This window comes from Mesocricetus auratus, unplaced genomic scaffold (genome assembly GCF_017639785.1).
Source record: "Mesocricetus auratus isolate SY011 unplaced genomic scaffold, BCM_Maur_2.0 Super-Scaffold_100015, whole genome shotgun sequence".
Taxonomy (NCBI): domain Eukaryota; kingdom Metazoa; phylum Chordata; class Mammalia; order Rodentia; family Cricetidae; genus Mesocricetus; species Mesocricetus auratus.
The window spans coordinates 44,920,066-44,934,162 of record NW_024429198.1 but is presented as its reverse complement, the minus strand read 5'-3'; the positions used below and the strand labels follow the sequence as shown (position 1 = coordinate 44,934,162).

Sequence of the window (14,097 nt, the reverse complement as noted above, 5' to 3'; positions counted from 1 at the left end):
GTGTCAGTAAGGAAGCCTAGGTAATCTATTGAGCCTTGGGCAGCAGATCAGTACTCATCCTGAGTATACACATGGACTTTGGACTCCCATAGAACAATGTGAGGTGCACTCTCACCCTGAACTCTTGGGGGAGGGTCTAGGCCCTGCCCTATATGAAATGACAGACTATGGACACCCCCATGGAGGGCCTCAGCCTCCCTGGGGAAATGAGGGGATAATGGGGGGTTGGGGAGAGGTCATGGGAGGAGGGGAGGGAAAGGGAGAGGGACCTGGAACTGACTTGTGAAGCAACCTTGTTTCTTATCTAAATTTAAACTGAAAAATAAATTTAAAAAAAGTATTGTTGTGAACATCAGCATTGTACTCCAATAACCTGTGTCAATTGCAATAAAAATTCATAGTTTATCTTTTCTTAAGATTCATGAAGAAATTACCATTAAAAACTGCCACTGCATGATTGACAGCAGCACAGTGTATATCTAGTATATTATAACAACTTTTTTCTGAACTTTGCAACAGTCTTTGTAGCTGTGGGCATTTATTAAGCTATTGCCAACTTCACAGTTCACAATTGTGGGTACCTCTGCCTCTGGTCACTTCTCTCTTTGTCAGTTCCTATTGGTCTGTACTGTAGTAAGTCAGGTTCAGATTTGTATTGCTGTTGTCCTCGGGGGGGGGGGGGATTCTGCCCTCATAAATGTTTTTTAAGTGCAGATATGTATTTTGTTTCAAGTTTACCAAACTGTACTCTTGATTTGTCTTCCCTTTGGAATCTGTGTGGTTGTGTGTGTGTGTGAAGGTAAGCTGACCTTAATTGCAAAGACAATAGGCATCATTGGAATTAGCTCTAGTTGTTTCTTTTATAGAGGATTCACAGTTATGTTTTTTCTCACAGCATTTGCATTACCAGCCATGGGCTGACAGTAGTGGCATCTGTGGGAAGGGATTTGGAAAGAACGATTGTTTTCAGGCCCTCTCATTCCTTCATTTGATGTAATTACTCACTGAGTGGGTTGGCTCTGTTTTGCTGGAGCAATGAGTGCTTCTCCACAGGTCACTCTTGCTACCCCTTTTCTTGATGGCCTGTGGCATAGCCTACATGCTTTGTATCCTGCCTCATCTAGTCTTTCCCAGTCTAGGGCAGTCTGGTGGGAAGCTAGCTCTCCAGTCTAAATTCCTTCCACAGCTCTGTTGCCTACATATTGGTTCAAAGGCCTTAGCTGGTAGGAAATGGTTTCATTACTTCCCAAACCCTTTCCTTGGAGGCACTGCTGCCTGTCCTGACTCCCTGCGAGCATTCCCTGGGCACCTTGAGAAAATACTCATGTGGGCCTCCACCTCAGCTCACTGTAGTAAGAATCTCTAGCAGCCAGATAAAAAATGACTGCCAGGTGATTTAATGCCTCCTGATACTGCACTCTCCTTTGTAGTCAGTCATTTACAGGAGTGCTGAGTCCCTGGTCGCAGAGTTTGGCTGTGATGTATACTGTCTCTTATGCTTAGAAAGGCCAATTTTCTTTTCTCTACTATGAATGAACATCCCCACTTATTCTTTGATGCTGAACTCAAAGAATACATCCCGAGGTGGCCTTTCTGTGTCATCCAAGATGGTGTTGATGCTTCCTGCAATATTTCTAGAGTGACTGTGCTGGTTATTCTAACCTACCATCTTATGTATGTCAATAAGCCACTCGGCAAAGCTACTCTGTAAAATACTAACTTTGTATTGGCTCTGCCCTATGCTTGGGATACAGGGAAGTTTATGAACATGTCAGAAGAGCTAGCCTGGAGGGATAGGTAGGGTACACCTGAAAACGGATACCCTCATTCATCTCCTGGCCCTTAGAGTGACCTTTGTCGCAGTGGAATATCAAAAGAAAAATTAACGGTGCCGAGGAGGAGACTCCATAGAATGAGCAGCGCCCTGGAAACCTGCAGAATAGTCAACAGAATAAAGTCATGTGACCATAGCCAAAGTAAAGACTAGGGCCAAGAATCTGGGGGAGAGGAGTAAAAAGGTGAGGAAGAAAATATCAGTAATAACTGAACTAAATCAGCTCCTTGGAGGGGGAGGAAGTCTTGTGTGTGGTTCTGGGGTAACAAGCTAGTAACGACATCGAGAAGAAAGGCTGATACATTCACCAGGAAGCACATCGTTGCTTTAAAAGATGGGACAGGCCATGAAGAGAAGGTTACCATAAGAGACTTAAGTGGCACATGCCCAGAGAACTCACTGGAGCTTCAAAAGATCAGACTAAGTCACCTAATTAATTACAACTTCAATAATAGTGTTAGTGTTCGGGTTTTTGACAGATCTTTTCTTATAACAGGTTTTTTTTAAAAAAGCAAGCAGATTAATTAGAAGCAGAAAAAATGAGTAAAATGGCAAAGAAATCTCTCTCAGGCTAGGGATATATCTGAGCAGAACAACACCCATCTAGAATGTACATTGTCTGGGCTTCAGACTCTAGCACTAGAAATATTCATAAGCCATGAAAGTAATCTAAAAAGTGTGAGTTTTGTCAGCTTCTTATTTGGGACAGGGTTTCACTGTGTAGCCTTGGCTATCCTAGAATGTACATTGTAGACCAGTCTGGCCTTGAACTACCTGTAGCCTCTGGAGGACTGAAGCTATAGGCATTTTGTCACTATGCTCCAATGATTTTAATCTATTTAAAAAGTAAAATCTACCCATCGAGCCTAGTGCAGTATAAATGAAATGTAATAGTAATTTTTTTGCTTGTTTATGAACACTAATTTTTAAGATGTAAGGTTCACAGTTTGTGTGTGTGTGTGTGTGTGTGTGTGTGTGTGTGTGTGTGTGTGTGTGTATGTGTGTGGTGCTTGGGGTGGAGCCCTGAGGTTGGATGTGCCAAGTGGGTAGACTACCACTGAGTTCTACCCTCAAACCTAGTGTGTAAGCTTTAACAGCCTCATTTGTATTTATGCAGGTCTAGGATGGGGTGGTCACCACATTGTATGTGTCTTTGTTTCTTCATGTCTATCTTCATGTCTGCATCGATCAACATGTCCATTTGGTGCTGGAATGGATGAAACAGTGGATGATGAGACTGGTATAAAAGGCTTGCGAAAGATTATTGAAACTGATCAGTGCGTAGAAGCCAATTTCTCTACAGCTTGCAGTCCTACTAGAGTAGGGTTTGGAAAGGAGAGAACTACGTTCTGCTTTGTCTTCTATCGTCTTTTGCCTATTGTGCCATGGACTGCTTGTAGGAAGCTCAGACTCAAGGATGCTAATGCATCTTTATCAGTCTTAACAAACTCCATTCTGGTGGGGAATGTCTACATGCCTGTCCGGGAACAGCAGCTAGAGGAGAACTCTCTGCTGACTGCTAATCTGTGAACTTTAAATATGTCTAAAATGGCATATTAAAACACAATTTCCGGGGCTGGGGAGATGGCTCAGCCACCAGTTGAAAGAGACTCCTTCCTTTGGAAAGGACCTTTATTTAGCTCCTGGCACCCATATCAGGGAGCTCACCTTCAACCTAAAACTCCATCTCAAAGGGACCCACTGACTTCCTCCGGACTCCACTGCCATGAACGCCTGCACTCATGTACACATTCCCTGTACAGGCACATACACAGACACAATTCAAAAGCTTACAAAGTAGGTTCCACGATGCCCAGTCAAGGACTGAAGCATTATAAAAAGCAAGCACTGCTGACCCATAATAAAATGAATGAAATTTAAGAAATTCTCCATCCAGAACAAACGTGGACACTGAATAGCCTTGCTGTGGCAATAAAAATTTGCTAGAGCAGAGCTGATCCATTTGTTGACTTCAGCATTCAATGCTGCCAATTAAAACACCAAGACTACCCAGCTGATAAATAAGGTACCTTCTAAAGTTGAGTTAAAGTTCAGTCAAGTTGGGGATATGGCTCACAGGTAGTGTGTTTGTCTAGGATGGAAGAGGCTCCAGGTTCAATTCCAGGCAGAGCAAAGCCAAACATACAAATAAATGTCTAACAGTGAGATAATTACTTGTAATTTACCAGAGATTTTTCCAAGGCTGGGTTCTTGGCATAACCAATCAATCATTCCTATCCTCCTTCTCTCCTTCCTTCCTTTCTATGGGGTTATGGGAAATTGCTATAGAACACGGGTGTACAGTTTGTAAACTGAACAAATCCCCATAGCAGTACCACGAGGGAAGGAGGGACCAGTGCTGCAACCATCAGTACTGTGAGGAGGACCATCTTTGCAACTTCTTCTCTGGGAGAGAAGTCCCTTTTGCTGTGTACATTAGGTCTCTTTGGCTTGTGCTGGGCCAGCAGGAAGTGGCTGACCTGGTGAAGAGGCATGTGGTCCTGAGTGGTTCTTGAGAAAGCAGGTGTGCTGTGCTTCCAGCCACAAAGGAGAAGCACGGACCTTGGTTCTCCTCCACCCTTCATGGATGCTGAGAATGAACTTTTCTGTTGCTCTAGACTATGTACTGTGCCAGGCATGTGAGCACCATAAATTCTGCCCTTAGGCTAGCCTTAACCTGGGAGAGGAAACACATGGGTTCTCATAGTGCCAGCTTTGTGTGGTGTAAGAAAATAAGATTCAAAAGCATTTTGGGTCTTTAGGAGTGGAGTAATATAAGAGGGAATGTGTGTCTGTGTGTGTGTCTGTGTGTGTTCATGTGTGTGCATGTGTGTGTATGTGTATGTATGTGTGTATGTGTATATGTATGTGTGTGCATGTGCATGCATGCATGTGTGTGCGTGCATGCGTGTGTGTGTGTGTGTGTGTGTGTGCATGTATGTCCATAGCTGAGTATTTGGAACTTCTCTGGGGAAGTTGAAAGCAAGGTTTCGGCACTGGCCAGGTCAAAGCAATAGTGGGGTACCCTGGTGGTGTCTAGGAGGCATAGAATAGATGGATCATCAACCTGTACTTTCTTGTTGTTCCATGGTGAGGAAGCATGCTTGGGAAAGGGCTGGGAGATGGGTGTGCCATCTGTTCACTCATCCATATCATTGTTTAGGTGGGCATTTTGGAGCCAAAGTGTTTTTATGGAAGAACTAGCTGGTTCTTGTGTAAATCTGAGCTCTAAATCCCTAGGAATTCACATGTACCTTGGTCATGGTTCCTTAGAGTGAAGCAAGCTAAAGAAAGACAAGTATGCCCTTACTTTATGGTGAAGTCTTCCAGTCAGTGCTCATTACATAGAACCTATTGCAATAATGCAAAGAAATTCTTTTTGGAAAATAACACTTGGTGCCCACTTGCATGTGTGATATAGTAACAATATTAATCAGAAGAATAATCCCCATTAATTAGCCCTGCCTCAAAGTCAGACGATCAATTAGCTTGATGATCTAAGTCATCGATTCTCAACCTGTGGGCCGAGACCTCTTTGGGGACTGCATAGCAGATATCTTGCACATCAGGTATTTACATTACAATTCATAACAGTAGCAAAAGTAAACTTATGAAATAACAATGAAATAATTTTATAGTTGGGGTCATCACAACATGAGGAACTGTATTAAAAGTTCACAGCATTAGGAAGGTTGAGAACCATTGTTTTAAGCAATCTTAAGACAAACAAGAGGACAAGAAAAATAACAAAGCCACATCAAGCACCATGGAGATAGTTGGTTTGGTAGAAATGGGATGTTTCTGTGAATACCGTGGAAACTTACTCAGCAGCGAAAAGTGAAGTACACGCTCTCCTGAGGGCCAGTGAGAATTCCACTGGAAGAGACAAGCTTGGGATGGAAGAGGCAGTAGGGAGTGGTTTTCAGAAATGTTATCATATTGAATGTTAGTTAAACCAATTATCAAATCAATTCCTTTTCCTGTGTGATGTGTGTGTGTAATGCAGACCTGGTGAGAGCATGTTGTAAATGGATGCTGTGTGGTAATCTAAAGTTGAGTGCCATTGTTCTATGTTCTCAGCCATTCATGGTGCAAAGGTGATGTTACACTGCATTTTTCCATTTGGATAGGTCATTTGTAGATGCAGTATAAATCAACTATGAACCACCCCTGGAGAGTATAAGGAGTAGATGGGGAAACAGAAGAATACAGTTGGTTCAGAAAGCTGTCGCCTGTTCTAGTCATAGGTAAAGCACCTGCCTCCGTAAAACATCAAACTCAGGCAGCAAGGTTGTTGAATTCTCCCCAGTAAAAAAGAAAATTGCAAATGAAAGTCATTTTGCAAGCAAGACCTAAAGAATAATTAATCAGCAAAATAAGCAAAAATAATGGTAGAATGAAAATCTAGGCCTTGGATGATGATTGTGGATTTGTTTTGGGTTAGCACCAAACTCTTTGTGTCTTTGGTTATTTCTCTAAAAGGCTGAAGTTTTAGGATAAAATTCCCAGCCCGTCCTGAGCTTTTTATCTTACATGACCTGGCAGATGTGAAAGTTCAAGAAACACAGAAAAATCACACAGAAAACCCCTCAGAAGAGAGCACGACTTGGATCTAGTTGATGACACAGGCCATTGAGTTCTCACAGAGATTTGTTTGTCTTCCGTTTGTCGATGGCTTTAATTCCTCCAAATTGCTCCTTGAATAATAGGAAAAAGGCAATTTGAATTTCAGTGACAGATTGGACATAACAGGTTGCAACTATTAGGTCTCATTTTACCAGACTGAGAAATAAAATTGCCTAAACATAAACATCGATCACTGGTGCAGTAAATTAATTTGTACAGAAAAAGTAGTTTAGCTGCAGTGCACATTAAACATAGAAAAATTTTCAAAATTACTGCTCTCTGAATTAATTTGTACACTTGTTTACTTGTTAAAAGCATGCATAAATTCTTTCTTCCAAGGCAGTGTTGCTCAAAATGAGTACGAAAGAAACATAAAAAGTGGCAAGGAAATTCAGATACATGGAAGACATGCACATGTTGGCTGGAGAGCAAATACTTTCATCTTTGTCTTCAGATGCTGGTGGGCATGGCTTGATTTGTATGCTGTGTGTAGGGTCACTAAGGAGGCATACAGTTCCCCCTCATTTTGTACCATGGTGCATGTGATGTTTTAATAGCCTTGACTTATATTTGTTGATGTTCAGGTATGGGGCAATTTAACCAGATTTAGGGTATGGTGGCAGGGTGGGTTTACAAATTCACATAGCAGGGAGTCTTGTGTTTTATAACTGTTAACTTTATATTCATGAATAACCCAACCCATAGATTTCTTTGTACTTAAGCACAGAACAAGACAAGCAAGCAAACAAAAAGGTAACAACAAAACGAAGCCACTGAACACATTTTCATTGTTGCCTGTAGTATTGTGAGGGATGCCTGACAAACTTTGCATAGCATCTTTTCAGACTGTTTCAGCCACTATGGAACTGGACCCTGCAATGAGCTGCAGCCTGATAACATCTCCTGTCTAGAGTTTTCAAGGACAGTGGTTCGATTCAAATACAATTCTGATAAGTGGCAGGTTTTCGTGTCTTTAATGCCTTGACAAGGGCATCACTCTCAGGAGAGGGAGGTGAAACCATTTGGACGAGGATGCTGTCCCTGCTCCTTTGTGCTGACACACTAAGATAATGGACAATTAAGAGAACCTTTACTGCAGGCAAAAGTATGGGGTTATCAGTAATATAAAGGAGCCCATGGGGTGCTAGGGTACGGAGAAGAGAAATGGAAAATTTTTATAAGGAATATAAAACACATAAGTGAGGTGCCTAATAACTATTCACATATTGTCCTTTTATGTGTGATAATTGTTAGTCATTGGAGTGCTCAACATTGCTTGATGTACCCCCATTTAAAAAAAAACAACAAAAACCAAAAAGTAACACCCCCCTGCAAAAAAACAAAAAACAAAAGCAAAAAACAGAACAACAGCAAAACCCCAGCTCACTGCATTTGACACAGAGTGCTAGTCTAGATTACAGGAAGTCAGCAGCTATGCTGGTCAGTAGCTTTTGTGTGGTCTGGATGGAGACCCACTTCTGTGGCCAATAGGAAGTTGACTCCTGACCCTTTGAGGTGTTGGCTGTCACTCCTGCCTGGGAGAAGGGATCCTGTGGTTTTCAAAGCACCCAGGTTTCAAGCTGGGTAATGGCTCAGTGCCATCATTAAAGAGTTCATAACTGAAGTTCAAGTTCCTTGCTAACTAGAGTACCTTGACAAACCATCTGATTATTTAACAGATCGAAATCACCATATCTGTGTCACTCTGAGAGATGACTCTGTGGCATCTAACAGCCATCTCTTGCTTATGTTCATTTTGAGGTTTAACACCGGGGAGCGTCATTTTATCTGGATGGTCCCCATCTCCTATTCCCCGCCTCCCTTTATTTTTTGTCCTCTTAGTAATTTAGTAGAGCTCTCCTCTGGCTGGATGTCCAGGAGGTGCCAGGGGTGTGGCCTGGCTGCTCAGGTGAAGGCAAGCTTGAGTTGCAGTTGTAGCATCTAGAGCTAATATGTCAATGTGGCCAGCAGCCTCTTGCACCTCGTCAGCCAGCTCTGATGTGTTCTCTGTGTGTGCACTTTCTCGGGGAAATTTCCCACGGCATTCATTCTATTCAAGGTGAGACAGTCCCGAGTTACTGCTCAGCTGAGCGCGGGAGAGTTAACTGGTTTTCCTTTAACTTAAGCTCTCATTTGTCTCAAGCAGACTGCAAGAGAGTAGGGAGCAGTGCTTCTGATAACTGTGGGCTCTCCTCAGCCTGAGGAGATCCTGTGATAAGATAAGATGCTTGGGGGAAAAAAAAACTAGCCAGCTTGAGGGAGTGGAGAAGCAGAAGAGGGAAAGTGCTAGCTGCTTTGACTGCTAAATACCCCCTGGTAGCCAGAGATAAGACACCTTGAGCTGCACAGACAACCTTAAGCAGGATGTAAATGAAACCAATAAAAAATCTTTTGAGATCAAGCCCCGCTCTGCTCCCTCTCTGTCTCTACCCTGACAGCAGAAGGCTTAATTTACTACAGGGCCTGCCACACGAAGCTGCAGACCAGGAAGTGGCTGGAGAGTGATAGAAGTCTGCTCAAAGGACAAAATATCTATAATTTCTAGAGATGTCCAAACTTGGGAGCGTTTAATCAGTGACTCTAGCGGTCCCTCCTGACCGGAACAAGAACGTACTGCTGACTATACAAGGCTCCCTCCCCTCCTCCACACTCTCTAGTCCTGATAGTTCTTTGTTTCGTATTTAGGTTTGGGGATAACCTTCTGTGTCAAAGTGGTTGAAAGGCTGAACCTCCCTTAACAGTGTATTGGCATTTCTCCTGCAGCTGACACAGCTTGAACTTCATCAACAAAACTTTATGAGACAGTGATCATATACCCCTTAGCAACACTTCCCGGAGGATAAACAGCATTTGGAGCAGTGCTTGTACCCTAGTGCCCAGGGGTGTAGTCAGTCACACCAACTCAGTGTGGATATCCTGATGTTCCCGAAACAACATGGATTGTCTGAGGATGGACTTCTCAGACCGTATCCCGGGCTTAAAGCTGGGATACACATGGCCTTGTGAGTGTGTGTGTGTGTGTGTGTCTGTGTGAAAGACTGTATGTATACATGTGTGCATATACATCAGGAGGCCAGACGCCCAATGCCACACCCAGCAGTGTACCGATTTACTCAAAATGATATATGCTTCTCAGGCAGTAATAGCCAGCCTTCCTGTTCTTGGGATGTGGTCTTCAAAATGGTTACTGTCTTCTCAGAGATATTTAGAACCTGTGTCTGAAAACCCTTCTGCAGAGAGGAGTGACTTGGTAGAGCTAACTGCACAGTATGAGGAAAAGACCTAAGTATCAAGTCCTACCTCAAGTAGAGGGCAACTGTGGCAGACTCAGGGTGCTTAGTGGTTTCAAGACTGAGGATGCCACCGTCCACATGCTCGCTGGTGCAGGGTTCTAGAGTCTTGTGGATCGTTACTGACTTGCCTGGTTATCTGTAAATTGAACACTCCTTTGCAGGCAAGTTTTCTCAGCATTCTCAGCTCTGTTGCTCCAGGCTCGTAGAAAGGTCAAGGTGACAGCTTTGGCTTTCTTTGCTCTGTGCTAGCTGTGAAGAGTCACTCCTTTCTTTCCTCTGGTCCCTCAAGTTAGACTGAGTGGTAGGTACAGCCTATGCTAGTCCTCACTTAGGCCGTGAGGAAAGAGTGGCACCCAGGCTCAAGAGTGTTGTATGGAGAGTCAGAAAGCAGCCTTGGGTCCAGGCGGCCTGGAGTCAGCTGGCACCCAGGTGAAGCTCTTGAGTTTTAGCCATGGTTTAGAGCTGGCCACCGTCTGTCTCTCCTTTATGAGGCAGAAAGTATTGCCACTGGCTTCCCCATGAAAATGGCCATTCAGAATTGACATTGTAAGGGAATTCTTCTCATACTCCTTGTCATCTGAGGAGTCTCTCTTTACTTGTATTTAAGTCATATGTGACCCCTCATATTTCAGTGAACTTAGTAAAGCTACTGTTGTCATGTCTTGGGTGTCACATGTTGTCCTGTGCCGGGTGCCAGAGACGCAGGTGTCTACATGTCATCTCGAGACAAGCATGGATGGGGCTTCATCTGTGCCATCACAAAATTAGAACTGGTAGTTTGCCACAGATCCTAAACATTCCTCGCACAGTTAGGCATGGGAATGTTAGGATCTAGAACATGCAGGTCAGTTGGTTTGCAATAGTAAATGTATCATTGTGGCAATGTACTCCCCCCCCCATCTCTGTAACAGCTTTTTCTACATTAACAAACCCTATTTATCACTTTACTGCACAATGAATCCACAGGGGGTGCTAATTGTTCATTAATTAAATTTTAGCCTTTCAACACTTTTGTATTCTCCAGTGGCTTTGTCTGCAGTGAAGTACACACAGAGTGGCCTTTTTCAAACTGCCAAAAATTCAAGTTGGTTTTTACTGCTGCCATGGATACCATACAGGTAAATTTCAGGGCAGCAGACATATTGCTATATTCTTGTAAGTCCTCATGACTCAAAGTTTTCAGCCTTAGACCACAGCCTTTGGAGTTGAGACAAAACCCAGAAAGTATAGTTGAACATGACATGCCAGTCAATGCTAGCCCCTTTGAAATAAAATTTGATTCATCTATTAGAAAATACTATTGATTTATGACAGGCCCTCAAGAAACTGTGAAGCTGGTGGAATGAGGCATGACCTCTATAAGATCCATCATTCCCTAAGGAAGTCATTTCAAGCTTGGTTTTCTGTGACAGACTCCTCCTTAGTGAAGAGGTTGAGTTAAACATCAGCAGGTTGGATGGGAAGAGACTACAAGTGGGAAGGGCTCACTGTGCAGTCATGAGAACTGAGCCCCGCCCCCCTGAAGCACACACAGAAGGAGCAGGTATGACAGCACATGCCTGTAGCCCTGCTCTACTGAGTCTGGGATCCCTGGGACTCACTGGCCTGGGAAACTTCATGTCCCAGAGAGAGGCCCTGTCTCAAAGACAAAAATCAACAAACAGCAACAAAACATGATGGATGGTTCCGGAAGACTAACACCCAAGGTTGGCCTTTGGTTTCCATGTGCAGTCACGTGTGTACATATGTACACCACCCCCACCAGTCACTAATAATACACATTGGAGGGCCTCTGAATCTCATTGGATATTCCTTAATGGATATAGCTGTTACTTTCAAGCTTCTAGACCATAATTCATGCTAGTGCAAGGGATTTTGAAGCAAAATAGAATTTGCCTCAAGGATTAGAGTAGTTCTGGCACTTGGCATGGGACTCCTGACTCATATGCACTGTTCTGTTGTGGGCTTTGGTTAAAGTTTGAATTAATCACAACTTGCCAGTATGCACAGTTGTGAAGCACTGAGCTAGTGCTCTTGGGTTTTCAAAAACCTGTTAAGTCACATTCAGAGGTTTTGTTTGAGAATTTTTATTCATTGTTTAATTTTTGTGTCATTTAGACATTTAAACTTAAAATAATTGCACTCTCAACATCAGAAAAGCAACAAGTTGCTTGTGATTTCTTATTCCTTTTTTCTTTTGTCACATTTATCATTTAAAGAGAACCCTGACTTTTCTAGTAGTATTAATTCTGTTCATTTTTGTATCTTAGCTTGGATGCCATATTTGTTTCTTAGAAGACTACCAGGGGGGTAGACTAAAGTTTCTTTGGTATTATACACATGGACATCGTTAAAAAGAAGTAACAGGAAAGTTTAGGATCCAGGATCAAATCTAAACACAGGTGCATGGTGTTTAATAAGTTTCAGTTGAATAAATGAATGAACAGCAACCAGTAGTTGTTTTGAGGAATTATTTGTGTTAAAGGGCCATACTACTACTACTACTACGTAGTAACCAATGGATGTCTTGCATTTCAACTGAGAAGAGGAGAGCTTCACAGCCCAGTCGGTAGACCCCTTGCTTAACCAGCAAGCACGAGGCCTAGGCTTGGTGGGGTGCACTTACAGTCCCCAAACCGGGGGTGAGAGGTGGGCAGATCCCTGGGGCTGATTGTCCTGCCAGCCAGGTTGAATCTGCAGTTCTAGGCCAGTGGCAGTCTTAAAATTTTTAAAAGGGGAACCCCACATTCTCAAGCTCACATTTACACCCACATACATTGGTTACACCCACAAGTAGGCCACGTGCAAGCACACACACACACACATACACACACACGCACACACACAGTTAAGGAAAAGGAATGGAGACTAGGGAGAAATACTCCATGTTGTCTGTCATTATCAAAGCAAAGATAAGCATGTCACACAGCTTAAGAAATGTGCTCACTCCCAGTACTGGGAGCAGATGTGCTGCACATGGCTGCCTATTACTGAACGCCAAGAAGCTGGTGCTTATCATTAGTGACATATAGTTTTAAGGGAGCAAAAGATAGGAAAAGCAAAGCAGTTCTCATCTCTCCTCCTCCCCAAACCAGCATAGTTGGGAAAATACTTTCCCTTCTGTCTGGCTTCAGCAGCACCGACTTGGTTTCTGTGAGATGGGGACTTCTCTCGAACTGGTTTTGTGTCAGCTTTTTCCTCATTTGAGAGGTGGAGTCTGAGTGTGAACTACTTAAGAATGCACTGTTCGCTGTTTAATTTGGCCCGGGAAGATGGAATTCATCAAGCGCCGTCTGTTCAGATGAACTTTAAGCAACGGCAAGCAAAGCATTTGTGGTCCTTGCCGCACGCTCTATGCAAATTGCCTTCCAAACACTGTGGCTGTGACAGTCCAGGATCACCCAAGAGGAGCACAGAACACGTAACTTCTTATCCCCTGCACTGGGCCATTGTGAGTGTTAGACGGCTGGTAGGGGAAAATGGGTCACTTTTTATTTTATTAAGGTATAATAAAACTAAAAAGGAAGAAAAGTTCTCCTATCTGGAATCCATCTGAAGACTATGTTAAAGCGTGCAGCCGTAGTCCCTGCTGCCCCGCCCCTCTTTCATTAGCGGGTGAGCACCCTTCCCTACAACCTGACTGTTAACGCATTTAAGCAGTCCTTCCAGAACCATTTGGGATATTACAGACTTTGAAAGCATCTGTGAATAATAAATAATTTTAAAGTTCACATTTCTCTTTTGAACACCCTGTAAAGAGTATTCATTTTCAGTCAGTTAAATACATTATATGGTATAGGAGTGATTTTTAATGTGGAGCTGTTGATTTAAAAAAGAAACAAAGCAAACACACACACACACACACACACACACTTTAAATATTATTAAAGCCAGTTTTTCCATAGCTTTGGACGTTCCAGTCAAGAATGAAAGGAAGCGGTTATTCAAGAATGCAAAATAATTTATTTAGGATGACTTCATCCTTTAGGAATTCAAATCATTGCTGTAAAAATGCATTGCATAATTTGTCTTGGTGGCTTTAAAAATGATGTAGAAATTGTTACCATGATGGCACAGGGAGAAACACAAGCACCCTTGCCACCTGTCTGTTAAACACACAGTTCAAATTACTGTTCTGTTTCAGTAGTGCCTAAGCCGTTGACATTCGTGTGCACCTGTATCTTTCCCTCAGGATTCCAAGCTCATGTTAAGGTCGTTGGGGAGCTAGTGAATGGGGAAAGTTCAACCCTACTGAAGGAGACAGCTGGCAGACATACAGAACCAAACGCAAAAAGCAGGACAAACCTGGAAATCCGCCTTGGTCTTACCTTTTCAACTATTGCT

General features: G+C 43.0%; 1 protein-coding gene across 3 annotated transcripts in view; it reads left to right on the top strand.

The window, feature by feature from the left end:
• The window catches only part of Znf521 (zinc finger protein 521), a 273,658-nt gene that overhangs the window by 98,932 nt on the left and 160,629 nt on the right, over positions 1-14,097 (top strand). The window lies entirely within an intron of this gene.